This window comes from Pinus tabuliformis, chromosome J (assembly GCF_031772625.1).
Source record: "Pinus tabuliformis cultivar Carrire ecotype Pingquan chromosome J, CPIR1, whole genome shotgun sequence".
Lineage (NCBI taxonomy): Eukaryota > Viridiplantae > Streptophyta > Pinopsida > Pinales > Pinaceae > Pinus > Pinus tabuliformis.
The window spans coordinates 1,121,632,759-1,121,660,220 of NC_142295.1; the positions used below are offsets into that span (position 1 = coordinate 1,121,632,759).

At 36.1% G+C, this 27,462-nt stretch overlaps 1 pseudogene; it reads right to left on the reverse strand.

Annotated features, from left to right (window-relative positions):
- Positions 1-255: 255 nt before the first annotated feature.
- On the reverse strand, positions 256-26,434 carry LOC149231012 (cytoplasmic 60S subunit biogenesis factor REI1 homolog 1-like; annotated as a pseudogene).
- Between the last annotated feature and the right edge of the window lie 1,028 nt (positions 26,435-27,462).

Consider the following 27,462-nt stretch of genomic DNA (forward strand, 5'->3'; position numbering starts at 1 on the left):
CTAACCCAAATTTAATAAACAATAGGAAAAGAATCAATGCCATATGTGTTAGGTGAATTAAGTGGAGCTATGATTGTAAGATTTTGTATTTGGACGTTACTGTACATTCACCATAGAATATATCAACTAACAATATTCATAAATCATTATCTAATATTGCATATAAGTGATTTGATAAAGAAATATATGAGCAATGACATTAGTGCACATTTGACTAGACAATCATCTAAAACATTCATGCTTCAAGATACATACCTACAATTCACGAGAACCAAGCATCTTGCATGTTGTTCCCTTTTCATAATTTCTTTGGATTACCAGTTTAGCCCCTCCAATGCTAAGTTCAATATTTACATTGATATTTTCTTATGTAGGAACTATTTACATCCCACTTTCGTCCACATAACTATCGAGAAACAAAAATCAGTTCCAAACCATATGATAAATAATAAATAACCATGCAATCAGTAATGATGTCCTTTGACATCAAAGACAAGAAATTGAAAATCTAGAAAACAGCCTGTGAAATCAACCAATTACAACATAAAAGAAACCACAGACCTATTGTTGTAGTCATAAAAGTCATCTAACTCACTATCTTCTTCTTCATCTCCATCTCTGTAGTGTCATTTGGAGTGGTTTTTAGAAATCATATGCTTCCTAACAACTTCTAGTGTTAGAAATGGTTTTAATTTCTCATTGTTATACAAACAGAAAATATTATTGGTCACCTGTGATGGTAGAGAAAAGAGCACTCAATTTTAATAATTTTTTATATTCTGCCAAAATGTGTAATGGAAACTTGAAAAAGAAACAAAAAATTATATATTTTTTCTTTTGAAATACCTTGAAGCCAAGATAGCTTAGTAATCCATAGAGATATTTCAAATATTTAACATCAAGAATAAAAAAATCCATGCATCTTGTGCATATGATCTACACAACTCTCAATGGTCCCACCTGCTATGAAATCATATATGAAGTAGCAACTGGCATCCCACTCTAAATTCTCTTCTATCAACTCAAAATTACCTCCAACATTTCCTAAACTTGATTCACTAAAATCCAAACTCTTCATAGATTCAGTTGCTACAATAACCATGTCATAGGTCTCGACCTCCTCCCATTGTTCACTACCTTTAGATTCTTCTTATTTATCTTCATTCAAAGAAGACAAAGATTTGCTATGAAAAGATGAAATTCTTGTTGTAAATTCTAGTAGTGGCTCAATGACAGTATTGCCAACGCTTCGAGAATATGGCATTTCATAAGCACATAGAATGTGAGCCTTTGGATTAAGATTTTGAGCATGTGCCTTGATACTTATGTATTCTTTCACTTATACAACATCTAGTTGCTTTCCAGCCTCTTCTATTCCTCAACGAATGCTTGTTATCCATCTTGAAATAAGGCTTTTGTCTCTCCAGGAACACCAACAACCTAATTATCCAGACATAAGAAATTAAGATTGTTTACAATCATATTGTAACAATAGAATTGATTAATCATTTCAAAATTAAAATGTATAGGTGAAAAATAGGAAAATATCAAAGAATATCACGTTACAAGAGAGAAATTGAAAATCAAAGATGATGTAACTTTGAATTAACATAAAAGAAATATAAATATTAAAAACACTACCCATTCAGGAAAAATGCAATTTTGATGTAAGTGGTAGAGATTCAATTGTATGCTCCAATGAAAAAAAATCAAAATGCATTAAACACAGAAAATCATCGAATAAATGATTCAAAACGCTATGTCTCACAACAAGTAGTAAGATTCATCACCATTGTGGATTCTTTTAAGCATTGTTCTTTTCTATGTAATAAATATTATAACAATTGATAATTAGACAATGTTGACTAGTAAAAGAGCCACTAATGGTAGGGATACATTTGAGAGCCCAGTGCAGTCGTTTGAATAACAAAAATTGAAACTTTGCATGTGGGAATATTAGAGAGATTACTACTGGAACTAGTAAGAAACATGGTATGCTTTGGAACAAACACAACGTAGGCTTGGTAAACCATAAACTTGTGGTATGATAGGAGTGCCTCCTACATCTTCTAAAAATATTAACAAATCTAAGCTAGAAATAGTCACAAAGATAAAGAGGGAAAAATATAAGGCATCCTGAAGATGAACCATTGTTGTTGGTTCGAAACGTTGATATACAACTTCTCATAATATGCAATGGATTCAGAAAACCATTTACAACAAGATAAAAATCACAAAAGCCTAAAATCTGAAATTTATCATATAAGCAATAAGGACAAGAAAAAAGAAAAATAATAATAAATTTGACTTGTGGCTATGTAATGAATGAAAGGTTTATAATTCCCAATCAATTTTCAATAGGAAAAGGGAATTTAAAATTTAAATATATAACAGGTGTTGTAACATGTATTTTGTTGTTTGTTTCATTCATTATTTCATTCAAAATCACTTGAAAACTATTTTGAAAAAAAAGATAAGGCAAGTATCTTGGAAATCAAAATATAAAAGAAATGGAGAAATATATCGGATTTTACAAAGGAAAAAGTGTTAAAACTTTAACATCGGACCCGACAATATATATGCCATATTTTATAATGATGGCAAGTCCGAAACAATGTAAAGTGCTTATATTACATGTATATGACTCCGCCAATTATGATATGGGTGGGTCGGACCCGAAATAGTATATACAACGTGTTTAAAAGTTTGGCGGGTCCACTGTATTGAAATTCCTTTATATACATGCATATGGGTTCCGTCGATCGCGATTTGCGATGACGGACTTGAAACGATATATATTATGTTTTGTAATTGCGGCAGGTCCATCGTATCACACAACATATTATATATATATATATATATATATATATATATATATATATATATATATATATATATATATATATATATATATATGGAAAGCGTCGATTGCAATGAGTGATTAGATTCCGAACCCGATAAGGTTATGTGCTATATTTTATAAGTCAGCGCATCTGCCTTATCGCGATGTCTATTGGTATTCATATATATTTGTTGTTTACGCTTTTTTATATGAATTTGTATTATAAAGCATTATAATAGAAAGGCCAGACTTTAAAGCATATATATATTAATTAAAAGCCCCGGTAGGTCTGCAAGGCATATTAAAAGACAAAATTTCGAGCTATAAGGCAGGATTTTGGGCAGGTATTCTCTGGGCTTATGTCCTACCCGAAACCTTTACAAACTGTTCGATCTAAAAAGCGTAGATCAACGGTGGAGATGGATTGGCGGGAAGTATGCCTTGTGTTGTTGGGAAAAGTATCCAATACAGAATGACCCTATCCCACTCTAAGGGTGATAGTACCTCAGCAACAATCAAAGAAAAGCTATTCAAGATTACTTCTTTATGAGATGTAAGAGAGGGGAGAAAGAGATCCACTAACCGATGTCTTCCGCTAATGATTGATCCAATCTTCTCTCTTTGCTGCTTGCTCCCAACTCCTTGCTCTTTCACTGGCCCAGCTACACCAAGATCCTGCAAAATGGCAAGAGAGGAAAACTACAAGAAGCATACATTCATAATTGATTCAAGGATTAGAATAAATCAAATACACAAGTATGACAATACACCATTGAAACACATGCATATAGAAGAACCTCAAATGCTTTATTAATGGAAGAAGTAAAGTTCAGGAAGTGATACAACCATAAGAGGCCCAATCCAGCATCACCTCCCAGCAGAAAGAAATCTCCTCTTCACCTCCTTCAAGCAAATCACCCAATAGTTCTATACTCAAACCAACAGCACTTCCTTACATTCACAAGATTCCAGCCTCCTTAGACCTCATGAGAGAGCTCTATATATAGGAGTTTTGGAGAAAGGATGAGTCAGCTTGAGGCTGGCATGAAGCTGACTAGTGTCCTCTCCCACTTCAGTTATTCTTCAGTTCTTGAGTCCACTTGGAGGTTCTTGCTTCCACTTGGAGATCTAGACCCTCTTACTCATCACCAGTTGAATTCTCTAATCCAAGTGTCATTTTGGAAGCTTCCTGGGCATTGACACCTTGAGGAATGACTGTGCCACTTGGCCAAACTCGCCCAGCGCAGGTAGCCTTCTTTGCAGTTGACATTTAGCGCAGGTACACAGTGGAGCAATTGACATTCAGTGCAGATGCACAGTGGAGCAGTTGACATGATCCAAAATTAGCTTGTTTCTGAGTGTTTTCAGGTGGAGAACTGATATTCAGTGTTGTGGTTTGCTGACCTTGTTCCTCTAGGGGTAGGAACAACATGTTTAGGGACTTTGGATCCCTTAGATTATTGAAATTTCATGCTTCATGCTGTAAGGCACAAAAATGTCTATAACAGTTGCCCCCTAAAGTATGAGGTTGTTTATCGGGTGAAATGCTTTATCAGGAGGATCCGAAGTTCATTCAATCGCTGAGAGGTGACCTGTAATACAATACAATACAATACATTATTTTTCATTCTGCTTTCATGATCTAGCTGAGGCGGGCATTCCCATGCTCAGCTTTATAAATTCATTTTGGTACATAGAACAGACGATCATCTGATAGTAGACTGATAATTCTCTGCTGAAATTATCATCCTTTGAGTAGGATGATCATCTGCTGCAATGATGTACATATCAAATGTCTTTATATTTCCTGAATATATATCGCAGCCCGGATGGATGAAACTAGATCCGGGGTCTTCAAACTCGTTTGATCTTCACTCTAAGTACAAGTCGATCCATGTGAGAATTGCGCTGAAGTCGAACATGGAAAGACATCGCTTGATTACCGGTCAATGATGTAAACCGTTAACAAGCGCGAGAGGAATCACCGATAATGATAATGACCCTCAAGGTACTGCAGTACAATTCACGTGGTGTGAATATAGGACTTGGCATCGAACACCACGCAAAATCTTCTGGTCGAAGGTCATTGATGTATACCTGTCGCCGGAAGTGAGAAAATTGCCATTGAGGCATGCAAGCTTCAAAGTACTGAGGGGGTGTTCCTAATTCAACTTCTTGGATAATGAGCTGAAGTCGACAAGAAGCGATCCGTCAAAGGAGGGCCTTAATGAATCCCACATCAGTGACACAGAACGGAGCTAATGATTTTAGTGGAGGTGAAAACAATCTGTGAAATATGATTCAGGGTGGCGATCATGGATGGATGAAGGATAATGTATGGTAGTGGATGGGACACGGTTGACTCTTTCTGAACAACATCTCTTGAACATATAACGACACTGATGTGATGGATCAGTAGCATTACCCCCAAATGTGGATGGTTTGGCGAAGACCATGGTGATGAAACCAGTGAATGAAACAACCCAACCCGATGTGATACGGAGGAAAAGTGTCATGTTCAAGAGCGACTTGCTACCATTAAAGCTTTGAGGTTCTCCCAATTTTTCCCCAGTCATTTCTGACCAGTACCTCTTTATTTTTGTCAAGCTTGAGGAGGATAACATATGCTTGTTCTATAACCTGCCCTTCGGGCAAGCCCATCGCTATGTTTTAACGAGCTTAGCGATAGGGAAACTCGTTCTCGTCTAAAGACAAGTTTGTCGCTATTTAATCATTTTAACGAGTCTAACGACAAGGAAAACTTAGTCCTTTTCATTTTTAGAGAGTCTGAAAAGGTACAGAAAGTTAACTCCAAAATTCCTTTTTCGTCATCTAATCCCTTAAGTCCGAAAAAGTATAAAACAATACAGAAGGGATGAGTTTTCGATAATTTTAACGAGCCGAATAAAACAAGCGCTCGACCCTTTTGTGCAATAATCCCTCAGGTCCAAAAAGATTAAAATCTAGAGGAGGGATAGCTCTTCCGGTCATTTTAACGAGCTGGAAGGCCAAAACTCGGCAAACTTTTCATATTTTATGAGTCAGATGAAAAGAGCTCAAAGAAGACTCGTCTTTTGAGGAACGAGTGATAAACAGGGATAGCAGCAGATTCCAGGTACAGGTTGGAATTTTCCAATCACGGCAGTGTCACAAGGATGGCTAGGTGAAATCACTCTTCGCAGCTGTTCCTCAAAATGGGTAAACAATCATATGAAGGTGAACGATCGGCCAAATGGAATGGAGGTGGCAGGTGCAAAACACGACCAAGGCTTTTTATGGCTAATAAATTTACGATCATAACGGTTATTTACCGGGATAGGTTCATTTTTTTTTATTTAACGAGCTTGAATGCACCAAAAACACTGCTCAATCTTATGTTTATTTTTTAACGAGCATGAACTATGTGCTAAAACTGCTCGGATCTCGCTTTTCTATTTTTTAACGAGCATAAATTCCGCGGTAAAACTGCTCGAATATACCAGTCATAAGATAAGAATGTCTCCTGTGAGATAGCTATTTTTTATGGAGCTTTATCTCACGAAGCTATGCTCCTAATTTGGCAAATTTTGACCTTTGCCCCACCTCCTTTCTTTATGCAAGTTAGGAAACGACTAATCCAAAAAACAGATAAATAACCGCTCTTGGCTTGCACTCCAAAAGGTTTGCATGCCCCCAGGTATAAAGTACAATTTCAAGGCTGCCCCTACTTATCCATCAAAACATTTGTTTTAAAGGGTGAGGCTTGCCTCTTTCTGGTTACCCAAAGATTGTTTTGTTAACTTCTTCAAACGAAAACATTTCCTCGGCACTGTCTACCGAAGTAGACAATGGTGAATGACCTTTGTCAAACAAGTAACCTTGACAAAAGAATCTTGTTCCAGAACAACCCCTCTTCCTTCTTTCGGACGGGGTACGGACTAGTCATATTCTCCCGCGGAAATTCTACCTTATACCCAAGGTTTCTTCTGCCCGAAGCAGACCAGGATGCATGCCCCCTGGGTTCCAGTCCCATCTTTCTGAATCACTCACACTCATCGGGAAGGAGGACTGGGGGTGGAGACATTTCTTGATTGAATAGACCATTCAGGGTTGGTATTTGACTATTTGCGATGCGTGATCCCGGGAATGAAAGTTGGTCTACGAGCTTGACCATCCTTCCTTCGTGTGGAAAACACATTACTCTAAAGAGTGAGGAGACTATTGCTCCCATGCAATATATATAGTCTCGTCCAAGGAGTAGGTTATAATCCAAGGGTCCTTGAATGACCATCACGTTCATTTGAACGGTCTTCCCTTTCAATGTAACAGGTACATTGGGGAGGATCCCTAATGGTCGACTGGTTCCTTTATCGAAACCCGAGAGATTTCTTATCTCAGGTAAAAGCGCCGGGGAACCCAGTGCTTTCCAAGCAACAGAGGAAAGGATACTCATAGATGCCCCTTCATCAATGATAGTGCCAGCCATTACCATTCTATAAATTTGGACTATGATTCTGAATGGTATACTGGCTGGCAACCGGGGTCTGCCTAGTTGGTTCCAATCAAAGGACACAACCAGGTTGCTTGGTGGTGGGGCCGAATACACGGCCGGATATGACCCTGACGATGTTCCTTCCTGCGATAAAGGAATGGGCGCATTGCCCTGATGCTCATCAGAGTCGGTGTTGATGAAAAGAATCTGGATGGTGTCATCCTTATTCTCTTCAGTGAGGGTGTCATTTGAAGATGAATCTTCATTGACGGTGTCATTTGAAGATGAAACCTCTGAAGGCAGAACCGGGTCAACTGCCGTTTCGACCTTTAGACTTTCGTCTGGTCTGGATTCAGTAGGTTCATTTTCAATGACTGACGCTTCAGCTGACCACTTGAGCGGGCCAGCTGTATTTTCAACCAACGAAGGACTTGGCACGAGTTTTTTGTATCAAGGAGGAAGTCTCAACGGTGAAACCGGGCGATCTTCCAAAACTCTCTTCGCTTCGTCTAAGAATGGACAACGGTGGATGGCGTGATCGCCTTCACACAGTCTGCAGGGGGATCTTGCTCCCCCTCTTTGTCTTGAACCTTCACTTTCGCTGGTTGACGGTAAGCATTCAACATGGCTATCAGAGGTTGATGCTCTCGAATTGTGCAAATGAGGGGACCAGTCCCTTAGTATCCGGGGAATACAGGGACAATCTCTATGGAAGTGGTCTCCTCTACATATGACACATGGCGATTTAGGCCCGGTCTGTGCTGTGTGTGGATTTTTGTCAGATGTCTTTTGCTTGCCCCCAGTCGCCTTAGGCTCCTTCTTCTTCTTCTCTCTCTTCTTCTTCTCCTTCTTCTCCATGGGAGCTTGGCTTTTGCCGGTTCTACCTTGCGAAGATGAAGGATTGGAGGAAGAGTTATAGGAAGTAGAAGGCTGGTGGGCAGCTCTAGACTGATCTAACTGTTGACTCGACTGTTCAGGAACCATGGTGTTCTGAACTACATTGGTTGAGAATAGCCAAATTGGCAGGCCAATTGTCAGTCCTGGAAGCGACAATGTGGCCATGTGGGGCGCACCAACTTCTCCCCAAGAGGAGAAAGGACTAGGATTTCCATCATGTGGAATTCCTTGGTTGGGGCGTTCCATGTTCTCAACCTACAGATCAACGCAGGAATAGGAGGTGATTATGTTCCGTTTTAAAAAAAAATTTATAACGACGCTTTAGACACAACTTGCTTTTTCACTTTTTAAGAGTCGAGAAAAAGCTAAAGATGACTCTAGTCTCCTTCGATGTTTTAACGAGCCCGAAGTGACAAATGCTCGGATGGACTTTTTCAGTTATAGAGTTTGAAAAAGGCCAAAAGAAACTGCTCTTGAGATCTAGGCAGAGGGTGTGCCAAACCTCTCACAAAACCACAGAATACGTTTTACGGTACGGGTGGTCGATCTTCGTGAATGCTGTGTTCACTGCATTGCGATCAGTAGGGCGGCCGACACGGTTTCCTATGGATAAAGGCTTTGTTCCTATAGGGGTCTCCCAATATATACGCGATGGTACGTGGGAGCACAAGTCCGTATTGATACTTATCGCTTCACCGTGGAGGAATCACCCAACCACTCAATGCTAAGATATCACGTTTAACGACGCCGGAACACGTCTCTAGCTTAGACCTCTATGTGTTTGCGTTATGTTTCAATGCGTTGTTATGTAAATTCAATTTATTTTAAGGTTGATCTTGTTTAGCAGTTTGCCTTTATGGATCACCACGAGATGTATGATAACACTCCTAAATGCAGTCTAAGATGATAAGCAAGCTTTTCAATCTTTCAACTTTGAAAATCTTAACTACTGAGGGAAAAGAAAGACATCTTCTTTTCACACAGATCATAGAGCACACACTAATGCACTTTTTCCTAAATCAACATGCAAACTGTCAAAATGCACATGCACAATGCAGGTATTTCTTTTCTCTTTCTTAATGTTGATGTAATACAAAAAGAAAGCTGTTGTATAACTTTGAATTCAATTTCAAGTGAAAGCAAACAAGCTTGTCCAAAATCAAAAGACACCTTAAGATTTACTTGTTTCGACACTAGAAATATATAAATTCAAACCATATGACGAAAGCAAAAGCTCAATCATCTATGAACAACAAACAAACTAACTCTTAAGATCAAAATGACACTTTATCACAGGTCTAGATCTAAGAGGCCACATCAAGACTAGTTCACTTTCGTTATGGGAAACTGCAAATGATATAAGAAATACACAAAGAACAAACACACTTTTCTTTATACAACCGAGGCGGAATAGTGGCAAGGAAAGTTGGTTTCAGATAGGTACATTGATTGATAACAGGCTGCAAAACAAGGATGAAAACATGGCAATAAACAGCAGGGAACCCCAGTAGCACTAGGCAAAACTGGTTCAGCGCAGGTGGTACACTGTCAGTTTGACATTCAGCGCAGGTAGCCCCTTCGGGATCTGCGCTGAAATGCAGATTGCCTTCACAGTGCCTGCACTGAAGAGATAAACTTTCCTTTCTCTCAGTTTCCGGGTCACAGATTGCTCAAAAATTCACAGTTTTTGGCCAAATCAGAAGCTATCAATCAAGTACACACTAAGGGATGAAAAGGAGGATGAAAAGCTATCACTAAGAGCTGTTCAGAGTCCTTGTGGATCAGCTCTTCAAATCATAAACATGCCCAGAAACTGAGCTAGAGTAGCTGCCCTCTACTTTGCATTTGAAAGATCCAAATGCAGTTCGATTCGGTACTCCCTGTGTTTATGAAATGAATAGCAAAAACACAAACAACCAACAAGATACGATCCCCAGCGGAGTCGCCAATTTGTTGTTGGGAAAAGTATCCAATACGGAATGACCCTATCCCACTCTAAGGGTGATAGTACCTCAGCAACAATCAAAGCAAAGCTATTCAAGGTTACTTCTTTATGAGATGTAAGAGAGGGGAGAAAGAGATCCACTAACCGATGTCTTCCGCTAATGATTGATCCAATCTTCTCTCTTTGCTGCTTGCTCCCAACTCCTTGCTCTTTCACTGGCCCAGCTACACCAAGATCCTGCAAAATGGCAAGAGAGGGAAACTACAAGAAGCATACATTCATAATTGATTCAAGGATTAGAATAAATCAAATACACAAGTATGACAATACACCATTGAAACACATGCATATAGAAGAACCTCAAATGCTTTATTAATGGAAGAAGTAAAGTTCAGGAAGTGATACAACCATAAGAGGCCCAATCCAGCATCACCTCCCAGCAGAAAGAAATCTCCTCTTCACCTCCTTCAAGCAAATCACCCAATAGTTCTATACTCAAACCAACAGCATTTCCTTACATTCACAAGATTCCAGCCTCCTTAGACCTCATGAGAGAGCTCTATATATAGGAGTTTTGGAGAAAGGATGAGTCAGCTTGAGGCTGGCATGAAGCTGACTAGTGTCCTCTCCCACTTCAGTTATTCTTCAGTTCTTGAGTCCACTTGGAGGTTCTTGCTTCCACTTGGAGATCTAGACCCTCTTACTCATCACCAGTCGAATTCTCTGATCCAAGTGTCATTTTGGAAGCTTCCTGGGCATTGACACCTTGAGGAATGACTGTGCCACTTGGCCAAACTCGCCCAGCGCAGGTAGCCTTCTTTGTAGTTGACATTCAGCGCAGGTACACAGTGGAGCAGTTGACATTCAGCGCAGATGCACAGTGGAGCAGTTGACATGATCCAGAATTAGCTTGTTTCTGAGTGTTTTCAGGTGGAGAACTGATATTCAGTGCTGTGGTTTGCTGACCTTGTTCCTCTAGGGGTAGGAACAACATGTTTAGGGACTTTGGATCCCTTAGATTATTGACATTTCATGCTTCATGCTGTAAGGCACAAAAATGTCTATAACACCTTGGGAATTGTGTTCAGCCCGTATTGGAAGCGGAAAATCATGTTTTATCATATATTTTCATTATAAAAGTTTTATGCATAATTCCAATATTTTCATAGCTAATGCGACCATATGCATAAGTTAAGTTTTACAGAGATTTTCGGGCCAATTGCGATTTGTGATGGAAATCAATGGAGCGTTGAATGGGCAAATTTGAAAGGTTTATCAAGAAATATTTACTCTTTTGAATTCCGAATTAATCAGAAGTTTGTGTTAATTTCACTGTGTAATGCGGAAAATCAAGGTTAGAGCCAAAGCTTAAGAGGAAGACAATCCGATATATTTCTTAGCATTTTGGCCAATCAGAAAGCCCATGTAAGCCATGATTACACAGACTAAATGTATTTTATTACGGCTAAAGTGAATTAAGCATCATGAGGGCATTAGCAAAGGAATTTGGCAGCAAATCAACAGAGCAAGCCAACAGTTATCATTCCCTTCTAAATACAGTTATGTTTTTGTTATTTCATCTTCTTTGAGGTGTCTTTAACCCTCTGTAAAATTCTGTAATAGTTTTTACTTCATATAGTTAGAGAAGCAGTTAGATAATTTGGGCAGTTTCAAAAATCAACAACTGTTCCACAATGTATAAAAAGAGGAAATTTTACTAAGAAAGGTTTCGAACTTTAGACAACTCGAAGACTAGGCAACTGTATTCCTGATATCATCGTTGATTAATGAAAGAACCAAAAGTTTCCATGAGTTGTTGCATATAATTTTGTAAGCTTCTCTGTCATGTGTCATGCTATGTTTTCTTCTTTTCAAGTATAGTAATGAAGCTGCAGGTCTTTATTTTCTTATGTAGATAAATTTAAACTTCCTTAAAAGAACACTCCTATACTTGAAGTCCTCATTTCCTTTATAAGTTACAGATAGTAGTTTCTATGAAAGATCAGAATATTATCTTTAACTTCTCCCTAAGTCACAGATAATAGTTCTTGTGTTAAGCAGCATATTGTCTATGATTCAGTTCTCATTTCCATAATTCCTCTAAGTGACGGATAATAGTTTCTGTGAAAGATCAGCATATTATCCTTAACTTTTCCTTCAAGTTTTCTTCATTCATCACTTATCTTTAGCAACAAATGGCATTCTGAGATGTTCTGTTCATACATGTATTAAGAGTTTAAAGGCCAAGTTTTCCAGGTCCTTCATTTGATAACACAACAAACAATAAGTGACAATAAACAATATTTATTAATATCTTAAGCACAATTTCCCCACAGCCAAGAAATTGGTTTCTTAAGGAACAACATTAATTGGCATCGTTGCTGGGGAAAGAAGATAAGAAGGTTTTTCCTTGGGTTTCAATAGTTTCCTCTAGTTTTTTAGTGAGGAGGAAATATCTGGCTATTTTGAATCAAAGAAAAAAATATAGCTTCAAGAAGGCCCCATACAAGATCAGACACTTCACAAAAGAAAGTTCAAGCTTTTTCAGATCCTAAAAGGCTATTTTCTAAGAGGGTTGAAAGGTCTAAGATTCCAATTACACCAATTCCTACATTGTCTGCATCAAGCAGAAATTCACTTGAACATTCATCTCATAAAGAATCATCTTTTTCATCATCTTCATTTCAAGAACCTGGCTGTCAAGACCAATCCTTTGAGTCTATTACTTTTCATTTACCTGTTGTAATTATTCAACCTCAACCAATAACCACATTACCTCCTTTGCACATTCCATTTACCTCTCAATCAAGTTCCACATCTGGTGGTAATCAAAGTTTAGTAAACATGGCAGCACCAGCATTCTTAGTGAATAGGTATGCACCTCTTCAACTACCACAACCTTTCAATCAAATGCCACAGGATTACCTTAAAACTCTTCCACGTTTCTCAGGAGAAGATGAATAGACAGCAAAGAATCATGTAGTAGTATTTTGTAATTTTGTAGAAAGCCTAAATGTTGAACATTTAGATGTTGTTCTAAGACTTTTTGTTCGGTCCCTGGATGGAGAAGCAAGGAAATGGTTCAAAGGACTTCCCAATAATACCATTCCTTCTTGGGAAGAGATGGAACATGTGTTTATTCAGAGATGGGGAGAAAAAAAATACCATGGATATTCATTAACAGAGTTTAATGCCATAAAGAAGAAGTCTGATGAAACTGTGGCTGAATTTTTCAGAAGATTTAACAAATTGTACAATAGTCTCCCAGCAGAGATTAAACCTCCTCTTGCTGGTGCAAAAATGACTTTTGCAGGGGCTTTTGAATGAAATTTTGGATTCACATTAAGGGAAATAAGAGCTCCAACCCTTGATCAAATCCAAACAAATGCTTTAGAGATAGAAGTGAATCTGGTGGCTACAGGAAAAGCACCAGAAGCACAACCTACCCAAGACAAGGGAAAGGCAAAGATAGAATCCTCTCAAAGTCAATCATTGGAGGATATGTGTAATGTAATTACAACTATGTCAGATAAGTTAAATAGGTTAGAGTTAGAGAATAAGAACTCTTAGAGACAAACACAGTATAATAAGAACTTTAATCCCCAATTTAGAAGACAACCTTTGCAAATTTTGCAAAAGGAAAGAAAAGATCAAAATCAAATTCAAGCACCTTTATATATAGAAGCAGATCCTAGTGAAGAACAACCTGAAGATCAAATTTCTACATTATATGCAGTTGATGAAGATGAACTTGGCATTGAAGGAGAAGAGAATGTGTATGATGAATCAGATGCTATTAATGATGGAAATGAAATTGATGAATATTGGAAACAATTCTCCGATTTTATGCAGGCTGAACTACATAAGAAATATGATCTGAGATCTAGGAAAAGATCAAGAAATCAAGAAAATGAAAATGAGTAGCAAGTTTCAACTTCCTCACCAAAGGCGACTCCACAAGAATCTCAGCTTGCAAAACAAGTAAATAAAGGAAAGCAACAGCAAAATTCAAATGGCCAGACACAGATACTTCAAGGTGAGTCTTCTCAAGATCAAACTGGAAAAATTCCTTTGGAGAAACTTGTTTCAATTCCTCAAATAATTCCAGTCATAAAGAAAGGTGAAGATGAGAATGAAAAGATTGCTAAACAGGGTCACTTGTTTAATCTTACGAAGGATTTGGAAAAGATAAGAATACAACTTCCCTTTACAGAATTGAAAAAACACCTACTTATCAAAAGGAGATTGCTGAGTTTATTAATTTTAAAGAAAATGAGAGTGACACTGTAAATCTGCAGGAAGATAAACTAGTAGTGGTTTTTGGTCCACATGTAGAGGAAGTAGATTCTTCAATACCTCCTTTTTATATTTCCCTATTGGTTCATGATTTCCTCCTACATAATTATATATTTGATTCGGGAGCTTCACATAATCTTATGCCTCTATCAGTGATGAAGCAATTAAATCTACAAGTGACCAAACCTTACAGTGATTTGTATTCTTTTGATTGAAACAAGGTCAAGTGTCTGGGGTTATTAAGGATCTGGAAGTGTCACTAGCCCAAATTCCTGCTAGAAGCTTGGTCATGGATGTTGTAGTAGCAGATATCCCTGCTAGATTTGGAATGCTTCTATCTAGGTCCTGGGGGGCTAAATTGGGAGTTGTTTTGAAACTAGATTTTACATATGTTGTTATACCATTTTTTGGTGGGGAGGAAAGGAGATTGTATAGAGAAACTAGGTTTGTAAAGAAAATTACAAAAAACGGAGCAAGAAATTCACCTGTATATAGTCAGGAGAAGGATGATTTTTCCTGTTTCAAACTGCATGATAATGCAGAGCTGGCCAAAGATAATAAGAAGCATCTTGCTTCAACCAATGTAATTATAGAGCTGCAAACAGAAGAAGTGTGGAAATTTTTCTTTGACGGAGCTTATTCGAAGGAAGGAATAGGTGCTGGTTTTCTTCTAATTGCACCTGGAGGTAATCTGTTCCCTTTTTCTTTCAAATTAGAGTTCGAGGCAACTAACAATGTGGCAAAATATGAGTCCTTGATTATTGCTCTACAAACAGCGAAACAGATGGGAGTCAAGTTAATTTTTGCTTTTGGAGATTCAGAGTTAACTATTAAGTAGATAAAAGATCACTGCCAAATAAAGCATCCTAGGCTCCGGGCATACAAAAATGAGGTATGGGATTTGATTGAAAATTTCTTTGAAGCTTTTAACATTCAATTCATCCCAATAGATGAGAATAGATTGGCAGGTTCATTGGTTGTGGCTACTAGCACTTTCAAGCCTCCTATTAATCCAAGATTAAGATATGAGGTAAAAATGAGACAGACACCTTCGATTCCTAATAATGTTAAGAACTATCAAGTTTTTAAAGGTGACCAGCAGATTAAGGAGTTTTTGACTATGGTTGAAGAGTTCCAGGCCACAGAAATTGATCAGGACGAAGAAAAGACAACAGAAATTGCAGGAGCCAGTGGTTTAAAAGATTCAATAGCAAATCAGAAAATCTTTCAATTAAAAGATAATATTCCGCCAAAGGGACTTGTTCCTCTTGAAAGGATTTTTAATTCAAATGATGTGGCTGTGGACTCAAGGAAAATTTCATAGGATGAACATATTCAGGACCACAACATTAGAACTCAGGAGAATCCCAGGTTAGTCAAATTATATGCTGGAGTTTCACCTAATTTCCAAGAAAGATATATTAAACTTTTCAAGAGTTATGTTGATGTCTTTGCATGGTCCTATGAAGATATTAAAACCTGTGATGTGAATATTATTGAGCATAATATTCCATTGAAGGAGGGGGTTAAACCCTACAAACAGAAGCTTAGGCAGATAAATCCTCTGCTTCTACCATCAATTGAAAAGGAGGTCAAGAAGTTGCTTGATGCTAAAATCATAGTCCCACTCAGGTATTCTGATTGGGTGGCTAATCTAGTACATGTGATAAAGAAAAATGGAGAAATAAGGTTGTGTGTGGACTTCAGAAATCTCAACAGGGCTTCTTTGAAAGATAACTATCCATTGCCTAAGATGGATCATGTGCTACAGAAGGTAATGGGTTCTTTTAGAATGTCAATGCTAGATGGATTTTCTAGTTATAACTAGGTGGCTGTGGATAAGGAGGATCAGAAGAAAACATCGTTCACAACCCCCTGGGGAACATTTATGTATGCCAGAATGCCTTTCGGATTGCTGAATGTAGGTGCTACATTTCAAAGGGCTATGGACATTGATTTTGTTGGAAATAAGTTTGTAGTTATATATTTGGACGATATTACTATTTTCTCAAAGTCGGATGAAGAACATTTGGATCATTTGAAGAGGAATTTTGATAAATGTATAAGATTTGTACTTTCCTTAAATCCCAAGAAATCCATTTTTGCTCTAGAAGAAGGAAAACTATTGGGACACATTGTTTCCAGAGAAGGAGTGAAAATAGATCCAGCCAGAGTACAAGCTATGCAGAAAATACCATTGCCCAGGAGTCAAAAGGATATTCAAAAGTTTCTAGGAAAGATAAACTTCCTGAGAAGATTTTTATCCAACTATGCAAGAATCCTGAAAGAAATCATTGATATGCTAAAGAAGGAGAATGAAGTGAATTGGACCAAATAAGCTAGAGAATCATTTTCCAGGATTAAAGAGGCATTACAGGTAGCTCCAATATTAATCAGCCCTGATTACCAGAAGCCTTTCCAAATTTTCTCATTTTCCTCATCAAGTTCAATAGCTGTTGTCTTACTGTAGAAGAATGATGAAGAGAGAGAGCATCCAGTTGCATTCTTTAGTAAGATTCTTAGGGATTCTGAGCTGAAATATAATATTCTTGAGAAACAAGTGTATGCCTTGGTAAAAGCCCTGAAAGATTTTATAACTTATGTGTTGCAGTCCCAAATCATTACTTATGTGCCAAATGCTGCAGTGAAAGATCTGTTAATACAAAGAGATGTAGAAGGCAAAAGAAGAAAGAGGATTGCCATGATCCAAGAATATGATTTGGATATAAAACCTACAAAGTTGGTAAAAGGACAAGGATTGGCACAAATGTTGATAGAATCAAACTTTCAGGCATTGGGAATTAACTTGTTGTCACATGCGGATGAAAAAGTAGCTGAAGAAAGTGAAGAAGAGAAAGATCGAGGTATGAAGATTAGGTATAAATTTTTGTGTTCAGAATGGTATAAGCATATAATTCATTATTTGTGCTTTCTTTCTTGTACTCAATCCTTAGATAGAACAAAGTATAGGGCACTAAAGATCAAGGCACAACCATATGTAATTGTGGAAGGCAGATTGTACTAGAATGATCTTGCTAGAATTCTATTGCTATGTTTAACAGATGATGAATTTACAGAAACAATCAAAGATTATCATGAGGAGTTTTGTGGAGGACATTACAGTTGGAAAGTAATTGCACATAAGATCCTTCAGGCAGGATTTTATTGGCCTACTTTATTTGGTGATACATATAAGTTTGTTAGAAGTTGTCAGAAGTGTCAGCTCTTTGCTGAGAAGAAGAGATTAGCTCCTTTACCTTTGATTCCAGTTTTCATAGAGGATCCATTTAGGTAATGGGGATTGGACTTTGTTGGAGAAATCAATCCACCTTCAAGCAGATAACATAGGTGGGTTCTCACAGCAAATGATTACTTCACCAAATGGGCAGAGGCAATTCCTACTAAGAGAGCAAATGATCAGATAGTAATGAAGTTCCTTGAAGAAAATATTTTCAGCAAATTTGGATGCCCCATTAAAATTATAACAGACAATGCTCAAGTCTTCAACTCAAGTAAGTTCATTAATTTTTGTCACAAGTATAATGTTATTTTGTCTCATTCAATAGCTTACCATCCTTAGGGAAATGGATTAGCTGAGTCTACTAAAAAAACTTTGATGAAGATCCTTAAGAAAACCATTGCAAAAAATCAAAGAGATTGGGATTCTAAGATAAAGTTTTCTCTATGGGCTGCTAGAGTAAATACAAGAAGATCTACAGGGAAATCACCTTTTGGATTAGTATATGGAACTCAGGCTCTATTTTCAAGTCAGCTTGTAAAGCCAGTGATTGAAATTATTCAAGAGGCGAAATAAGAACCAAATGCTTTGGTAAGAAGAATGAACAAAGTGGTGGAGCTAAGCAAGAACATGGACAAGGTAAGAGGCAACTTGATTATGTATCAATCCAAGATGAAAAATATTTTTGACAGAAAAGCCAAAGAAATCAATTTTAAAGTTGGAGACTTAGTATTGAGATGGGATACTAGAAGATAAGATAAGGGTAAACATGGGAAGTTTGATCCTCTCTGGTATGGTCCTTTTAGAATTTCTGAAGTGAGATCCAATAATACCTTCATTCTTGAGAATCTTGATGGGAAAAATCTACAGCTACCTGTAAATGGGCAATACTTAAAGCACTACTTCCAGTTCTAAAGAATAAGCATCATTTCATTGTGAATACCAGAGTGAAATCATTGTACAAATCCCATAGTATTTCAATTTACGCAAAGCAATATATGACTCCATGCCCGAGGTGAATGCACTAATCTGCGGTTCTTAGTGCTTCTGTGGCAAAAGCACTATCCCCAGGTGGAGCCAGATGTTGTAACATGTATTTTGTTGTTTGTTTCATTCATTATTTCATTCAAAATCACTTGAAAAATATTTTGAACAAAAAGATAAGGCAAGTATCTTGGAAATCAAAATATAAAAGCAATCGTGAAATATATCAGATTTAAAAAGGAAAACAAAGGAACAAGTGTTAAAAATTTAACACTGGACTGGAAACTATATATGCCATATTTTATAATGATGGTGAGTCTGAAACAACGTAAAGCACTTATATTACATGTATATGACTCTGCCGATTGCGATATGGGTGGGCCGGACCCGAAATAATATATACAGCATGTTTAAAAGTTCAGCAGGTCCTCTGTATTGAATGTCCTTTATATACATACATATGGGTTCCACTGATCGTGATTTGCGATAATAGACCCGAAACGATATATATTATGTTTTGTAATTGTGGCGGGTCCGTCGTATCGCACAACATATTAAATATATATATGGAAAGCGTCGATTGCGATGGGCGATTGGATTTCGGTCCCGATAAGGTTATGTGCTATATTTTATAAGTCAGCACATCCACCTTATCGCGATTTGTATTGATATTCACATATATTTGTTGTTTACACTATTTTATATGAATTTCTATTATAAAGTATTATAATAGAAAGGTCAGACTTTAAAGCATATATATATTAATTAAAAGCCTTGGCAGGTCCGCAAGGAGTATTAAAAGACAAAATTTCGAGCTATAAGGCAGGATTTTGGGTGGAATGAAAATTGTAAGTGGTTTTAGTGGAGATCACCCGATCCCACTCATCATTCAACACGTAGCAACTGGGTGGAGAGAGGAAACTGCCCATTTCGGGCGGGTATTGTTTGGGCTTATGTCCCACCGAAACCTTTACAAACTGCCCAATCTGAAAAGCGTAGATCAACGGTCGAGATGGATTGGCGGGAAGTATACCTTAGGAATTGTGTTGAGCCCGTATTGGAAGTGGAAAAGCATGTTTTATCATATATTTTCATTATAAAATTTTTATGCATAATTGCAATATTTTCATGGTTATTGTGGCCGGGTGCATAAGTTAAGTTTTATAGAGATTTTCGAGCCAATTGCAATTTGCGATGGAAGTCAACGGAGCATTGAATGGGCAGATTTGAAAGGTTTATAAAGAAAGATTTACTCTTTTGAATTTTGGATTAATAAGAAGTTCATGTTAATTTCGCTGTGTAATGCGGAAAATCAGGGTTAGAGCCAAAGCTTAAGAGGAAGAAAATCCGATATATTTCTTGGCATTTTTGCCAATCAAAATGCCCATGTAAGCCATGATTACACAAACTAAATGTATTTTATTATGGCTAAAGTGAATTAAGCATCATGAGGGCATTACCAGAGGAATTTGGCAGTGAATCCACAGAGCAAGCCATTAGTTATCATTCCCTTCTAAATCCAGTTATGTTTTTGTTATTTCATGTTCTTTGAGGTGTATTTTACCCTCTGTAAAATTTTGTAATAGTTTTTACTTCATATAGTTAGAGAAGAATTTAGATAATTTGGGCAGTTTCAGAAATCAACAACTATTCCACAATGTATAAAAAGAGGAAATTTTACTAAGAAAGGGTTTGAACTTTGGAGGACCCGGAGACTAGGCAACTGTATTCCTGATATCATCGTTGATTAATGAAAGAATCGGAAGTTTCCATGCGTTGTTGCATATAATTTTGTAAGCTTTTGTATCATGTGTCATGCTATGTTTTCTTCTTTGTCAAGTATAGTAATGAAGGTGCATGTCTTTATTTGCTTATGTAGATAAAGTTAAACTTCCTTAAAAGAGCACTCCTATACTTGAAGTCCTCATTTCCTTTATAAGTTACATATAGTAGTTTCTATGAAAGATCAGAATATTATCTTTAACTTCTCCCTAAGTCACAGATAGCAGTTCTTGTGTTATGCAGCATATTGTCTATGATTCAGTTTTCATTTCCATAATTCCTCTAAGTGATGGATAATAGTTTCTGTGAAAGATCAGCATATTATCCTTAACTTTTCCTTCAAGTTTTCTTCATTCATCATTTATATTTAGCAACAAATGGAATTCTGAGATGTTCTGGTCATACATGTATTAAGAGTTTAAAGACCAAGTTTTCCAAGTCCTTCATTTGATAATACAACAAACAATAAGTGACAGTAAAAAATATTTGTTAATGTATTAAGCACAATTTCCCCATAGCCTGGAAATTGGTTTCTTAAGGAACAACAATAGGCATGCCCTATCAAGTATAAAATTTAAATCGATAACAGGTATTTCATATCAGAGTATAAATTTATACACTCACGTATTTATGTTGACAGGTGCTTTTGTTGTGAGAAAGTGTAAGTAGACAACGATTACTTCATTTCATCTATCCATCTAGACCAATCTCTTCCATCTATCCTTACAATCTAGTTCACATGTTTTTTTGTTCTTAATCCTTCAACATATGCCACCAACTGTTGCATGTGACACTAGGTGTTTGAAGCAACTTAATTCTTTGTTTGGAAGAGTATTTCAACCTGGTTATGATTTCAATGGTAACCTCAAAATATAATGTGAGTGTGTGGTGATTGATCATGTGATGTAGCTCTGAGATGAATTAGCCTTTAATCCCAATACAATTAATTCAGAGTCTCGAATGGTCATTCCAAATGGAAATGAAAATAATGGTATATTTCAAGGTATTCCCTATGGAGCTCCACATATTGAAATTGTTCATTTATTTTCAAAACTACACAATCAATAGTGCAAAATTTTGACTGTTGCACATACTTCTAACTTTGATTCTAATGCAACTAGTGCCTACAGGTATAATAGAATTGTGGATCAGAAGCATCTTAGAGTGAGAGTAGGAATTTTAAACCCCATTTAACTCAAAAAATAGAGAATGAGGTGACGCATGCTAAAAGTAAACTATGAATTAAGTACTAACCATGTGTTTGTTGATATTAATTATCAAATTATTATTCATTTATGGATACAATTTAAGTGCATAAAGAAAGGATTATACTCTAAGAAACCTGTAACTATTGAGATAAATAATGAATGCACAAAGGAATAATTTTCATTCTATATAACACAATATCATCTGAGTGGACCTATGTTTGGTCATATGGCTCTTGTTTTGAAAACATCCAATATGTCTGAGCACCAAAGAGCTCCCAACTCTTTTAAAATTTTAAAACACACATAAACATAACATATGACAATCACATTTAGTTCTGATAGTCATGAGTTGATGTATGTTTTGATAGTATTACAGGACATGGTGCAAATAACTAGTAAAAACAATATATTTCCAAGTAAACACAACCTCAAATTGGGCTTATGTGCTTATCGAAACAACCCAAGAAATTAAGTGTTGTATAAAAAATAGATAAAATACATTTAGTAAGAAAATAAAAATAATAAACTTAAGGCCATTAGCCATACATGACCATAGACACTAATAAGCACAAATGAGCCCCACATGAGGGATGGCATAACAAAGGCCAATAGCCTATACATGAGGGGTGGCATAACAAAGGCCATTGGCACATAGACACTAATAAGCACAAATGAGTCCCACATAAGGGATGGTATAACAAATTTTATTAACGTATACATGAGGGATGACATAACAAACACCGTTGGCATATACATAAGCATAGATACTAAGACACTCAAATGAGAAAGAAACTAGGAAGCACAAATGGGAATAAATGAGCTTGACATGAGAAATGGGACATCCAAACCATTTGGAGCATGTCCCCATTCAGTAATAGTTTCATCTCCAACAACATCCATAGTATGAGTGATAGTGTCAACATCGTGATACTCATATATGGCAAGAGAACATGTTGATAATTTATCACTTTAAATGATGAGGCTACTTGTTTCCTGATTTCCTTCCTTGTGTTTTCCCTTGTAGATGCAGGGGAAGTGGCCTTGTGTTTTCCCTTGTAGATGCATGGTTAGTGCCCTTGTGTTTCCTCTTGTAGATGTGTATTTAATGGCCCCCTTATAAAGATATCTCAACCATATCATCCATTGACTCTGTACGCATCTTCATTAGAGAAAAATCACACATTCTCATCCTTTTTTTGAAATTCTATAGCTTAGAAATTTAATTATAAGAAAATCAATGGGATAACTTTATTAGGAACTTTAGTGAAAGTTGGTTCAAGACAACTTGTGTACTTCCATGTTCATTTCTTGTGGTTTTTCAACATGTTTGAACTCCAAAATGGGTTGGGAGTGCAAATTTATTTAGTTGTAGATAAAAGTGAACCATAAGTTGTTTTAACCATAATTACTAGATTTGCTTGAATCATGGCAATAAATATGAAAATTCCATAATACAATTCAAATGTGAATGAATTCAATGCAAGTCAATATGCTTCGTTCATGTGAAAGTTGGAAAGTTAGATAACAAGCGGTTTTATATACTCCAGAGGGGACAGGCAGGTAGTTTCAAGGACAAGCAGGTCCCTTTGATTCCCAACCCTAAGGTTTGTCCCCCCCACAACCTGACTGACTCTGGAAACCCTTTAGTCTAGTATTTAATTATCATTACAGATATAGAAAATTTACAAGAACATTCCTATTGAATCAAGTGGGTGAACATATATATCGCTCAAGAACTCATATAAACCAACCCACCATGACCACAACTACAAATAATCGAACCTTTGGCCCAATGAGAATAAGGAACCATATCATTCATGTCTATTAATTACAATGTGGGGAGGTATTTAAATAATAAAGTGAACATAGCTTTTAAAATTGTTAAACATGACATTATAAAAGGTAACAGGGTGATGATGGGTCATTGAGAAAGGAAGAGGATTTTTGGAGGGATAGGGTTAAGAGATGGTTCTTGCTTCTCTAGGTGGCTCAGTTGTTAATATTGTAGATCATATGGATTTGGAGGTAGTGTAGCATTTTCCATGATGATCTACTAAGATGCCCAGTATACGTAGCCTTTCCTTCACCCCTTTTCTTTCTTATTCCTATGCTTATCATGATGCATCCATATATTGTCCATGTCATATTGTTCCCATTGTTTGAATCATCTATAATAATTTCCTAGATCATGACAATAATGGTAAAGTCATCTAATGCAATTTATCTGTATTTTATTTTATATAATGACTAGGCACCTCATGGCCCATCTAAGTTTCTAATGTAGTTTCCTTTGATTAGGCACTAAAGAGTCTATTCCAAATATAAAAGGATGTTTCAGGGGAAAAATATCTGGGCAATAGGCGTCTATCTACAAGGAGAATATTGAGCAAGAGAATGAACAAGAGACATTTCAATCAAGAAGTTTAACATTTTCTTCATAATTGGCATTGTTGCCTATTATTGCTGAGGGGATGTTGTTAATCAATGTAGGAGTTTCATTGAGGCCATAAATGGATTCTCATATGATGGATCAACATTGATGGGTACTAATGGAATGCAAGAAGACCGTTAGCATAAACACATCTCCAAGTAAGATGTGTTCTAAGATTTCATCTGTTGAAGGGATTTCACCTCTTGGTTTTGGAATTTTGTGCGCAAATGAAAATATGCTATTATAGGTTAAATGCTCATGTTGTCAAAATATATACTTTACATATTCAATATAATTTGAGGGAAATTAAGGTTCAAATATTTCTTTTGAGAGACTTTTGTCATGTTTGTGGTGCTTATACAGTGCATAATGAATGTTTTGAACTGAGGTTTTTTTTATTTCCAAATAATGAAGTCAATTTCTAACTTATTGAGTGGGAAGATTATATCCCCAACACTATTTATCTTGTTCTTGTGGGAAAATCATTCAAAATGGGAAGATTTGTCCAATTATATATATTTTGTGTCCACCTTAAAGACAAGTCCTTTTAAACATCCTATATCACAAATTAGTTTCTTTGGAGATGCCAATTCATGCCCACCATAGGCCATATTGTTCAGTGTGGAGGGTGAAAGTTATTGTGTTCAAAAAGTTAATTTTTGTTTGGAGAACATTCATAGACTGTGAAATGATTCCATAACCAAGTATTTTGGTTAAATGTTTTATAGAATTAGCTATATATTTTAATATTGGAGTCATTGTACCAATAGTTCTTCGAGACTGTCAAGTTGGAGGGGCATGATCTTACACAAGAGGAAGTTGTACTCTAAAGAAATATGGTTTTGTTGCAGTTATTATGTCCAATTTCCTGCTAAATCATTTAAAAAAAGGTTACATGTTGCTATAAATAATATTTATTTTATTTATTTATTTTCATGATTTGATAGGCATGCAATGGAATTGGCGAAAAGGATGTTGGAGCTTTTGCACAACTTGCTTTTTCTCTAGTTGATTCATCATTTTCATATGATGCTCCTTTGCTCCCATATGGTTTCCGAGTTGTTTCTCTAGACTCAAAAATAGTGAGTATGGTCTCTAATAGAGGTGGAAAATATTTTTTTCTTGTTGATTTTGAAAAGAAATAGAGGATGGTAAACACATTATAGCCATGGACTGTATGAATTTGTAGCAAGTGATCTTTCTGATCAGGTATGATTGATTAGGATGTTTAAGAAAGTTAAATGTACATGATGTAGGATGGTTATATTTCAAGCCACATTTTAGATCTTGCTTCTTCCTTTGTTGTTTCGAAACTATTAAATCTGTTATTTATATAATACATACAACTATTTGATAATAACTTGTATGAACAACTGAGCCACCACTCCCATGATAATGATAGTTGTTTGATAGTCCTCACTTTCCAATGCTAATAGCTTAGCAGTATTTTATGAGGACATGCCCAGGTAAAAGGCATAGGTTACTTTGATGAAACTGATACACCTCAACAACATCTCTTAGCCAAAGGTAATAGTCCTTTATGAGGATGGTGCTAGGTAAAAGGCCTAGGATTTGGGCTCACTCCCCATGATAATATTCTACTAATATCTTATATGAGGATGATGCCAAGTAAACCTCCTGAATGAATTTGATAAAATTGAGAGGCCTTAGTGACATGTGTTTGCCAAAGGTAGCCTCGTAGTAAAGCTGAGATATTGTACGAAGTTATGCACCAGCCCCAGCCACACCAAAAAAGGTAGAAGAAGTCAACTAAAATTAAAATAAAAGAAAATTGAAATTAAATGAATGCCACAAAAAATAGTCCATGGAGGTTTTACAGTTTCCAAAACATCTTCCACAATTACATATCTAAGAAAAAAATTACACATACACCAAAAAAATCGAAAAGCCCCAGAAATGGAGATGCCACAGACGAGGGCTTCAAAAAATTCAAAGTTAAAAAAAAAAATGTAGTTCATAACCCTAAAAACCTTCAATACCCTGGAATAGTGGAATCTATAGCAAGCAACCAAGATTCTAGGGTTTCAATTCTATCAAAGCATCAATGAGATGTCCTCGTTTCAAATGCCTCCTAACCACAAAAAAATAAGTAAAATCCCAACAGCCTCCACAGGCATTTAGAAGAATAAAGACAAACCTTAAACTTAAGGATCCTTGAACTTAAGTTAAGGGAATTTTGTTCCATCAACCATCTGACGAATAAAAAACACATACCTTTCTCCTAAGATTGTAGCAGTGTCATTCAAACTTGTAATGAAATTTATGCATCGCCTCTTTGTTGAATTTGACATTGCAAGCGTTAGAGTTCAACGTTGACATGATTGTATGAGATAAATCAATCCTTCCCTCCAATATTTTCAATGAATTACCTTTTAAATTAAATTTTTTATATTACCTTAAGATTTTTTTTCTTGAAAAATAGTTTTTTTAACTATTATATTAATGTTTAAAAGATAATTGATTGCCACCAATATGTGTATGTCCGTAAAGTTTTGGATAATTTTCGATTTAGTTTAATCTTGAATATATTAGTTAAGGTGAATATGAAGGAATTAAGTTTTTTTTTAACATCTATAAAATGTATCATTAAGGATTATCAATATGTAAAGTGAATTTTCACTTGTACATTGTTATCAAGTTAAATAAAATATTGAATACTTTCGCACTAGAAAATATGAAATGTAATTCTATCAAGTTTAATAAAACATTGAAAGTTTGGGGGTTTTTTCTTGCATCTGATAATGAAGATCTACTTCAGAAGTTCTAATACAACAAAAATCTAATTCATGGCTAGCTCTTTTAATTCTACATTCCTATCAATTGAATCCATGTACCTAAATTTTAACATTGAAGATTTAGAAAGGGGGCCTCTAAATTTTAACATTGTAGATAAATTCGGAGACCCCTTTGTCACTAAATTTGAACACTATAGATCCATTTAGATACCACTTTGTCTCTAAATTTCAACACTATAGATGGATTTAGAGGGGGTATCTTAATCCCTCTGCGGTTTTAAAACTTAGTGAAATGTAACACTTCAATATCAAATTTGCAATTTTCTTCTCGGAGTGACACAATTAAAAATAACTATCATAAATGACTAGTTCATATAATTGTTATACTTGTTAGTTGGTCATATTTATATTCTTGGACTACAAGAGTCGTTTATGTTAATCATTTTTTATTTTGTCATTTATTATCTAGTCATATATTTTATCCCTAGACTAAATTATTCATTTAAGTTAGTCACTATTTAGTTGGGTCACTTAAAATTGATCAAATTTAGTAGTAATTCACTTGAAATAATTGTGGTGGATAACTTTTTTAGTCATGTAGTACTAATCTCT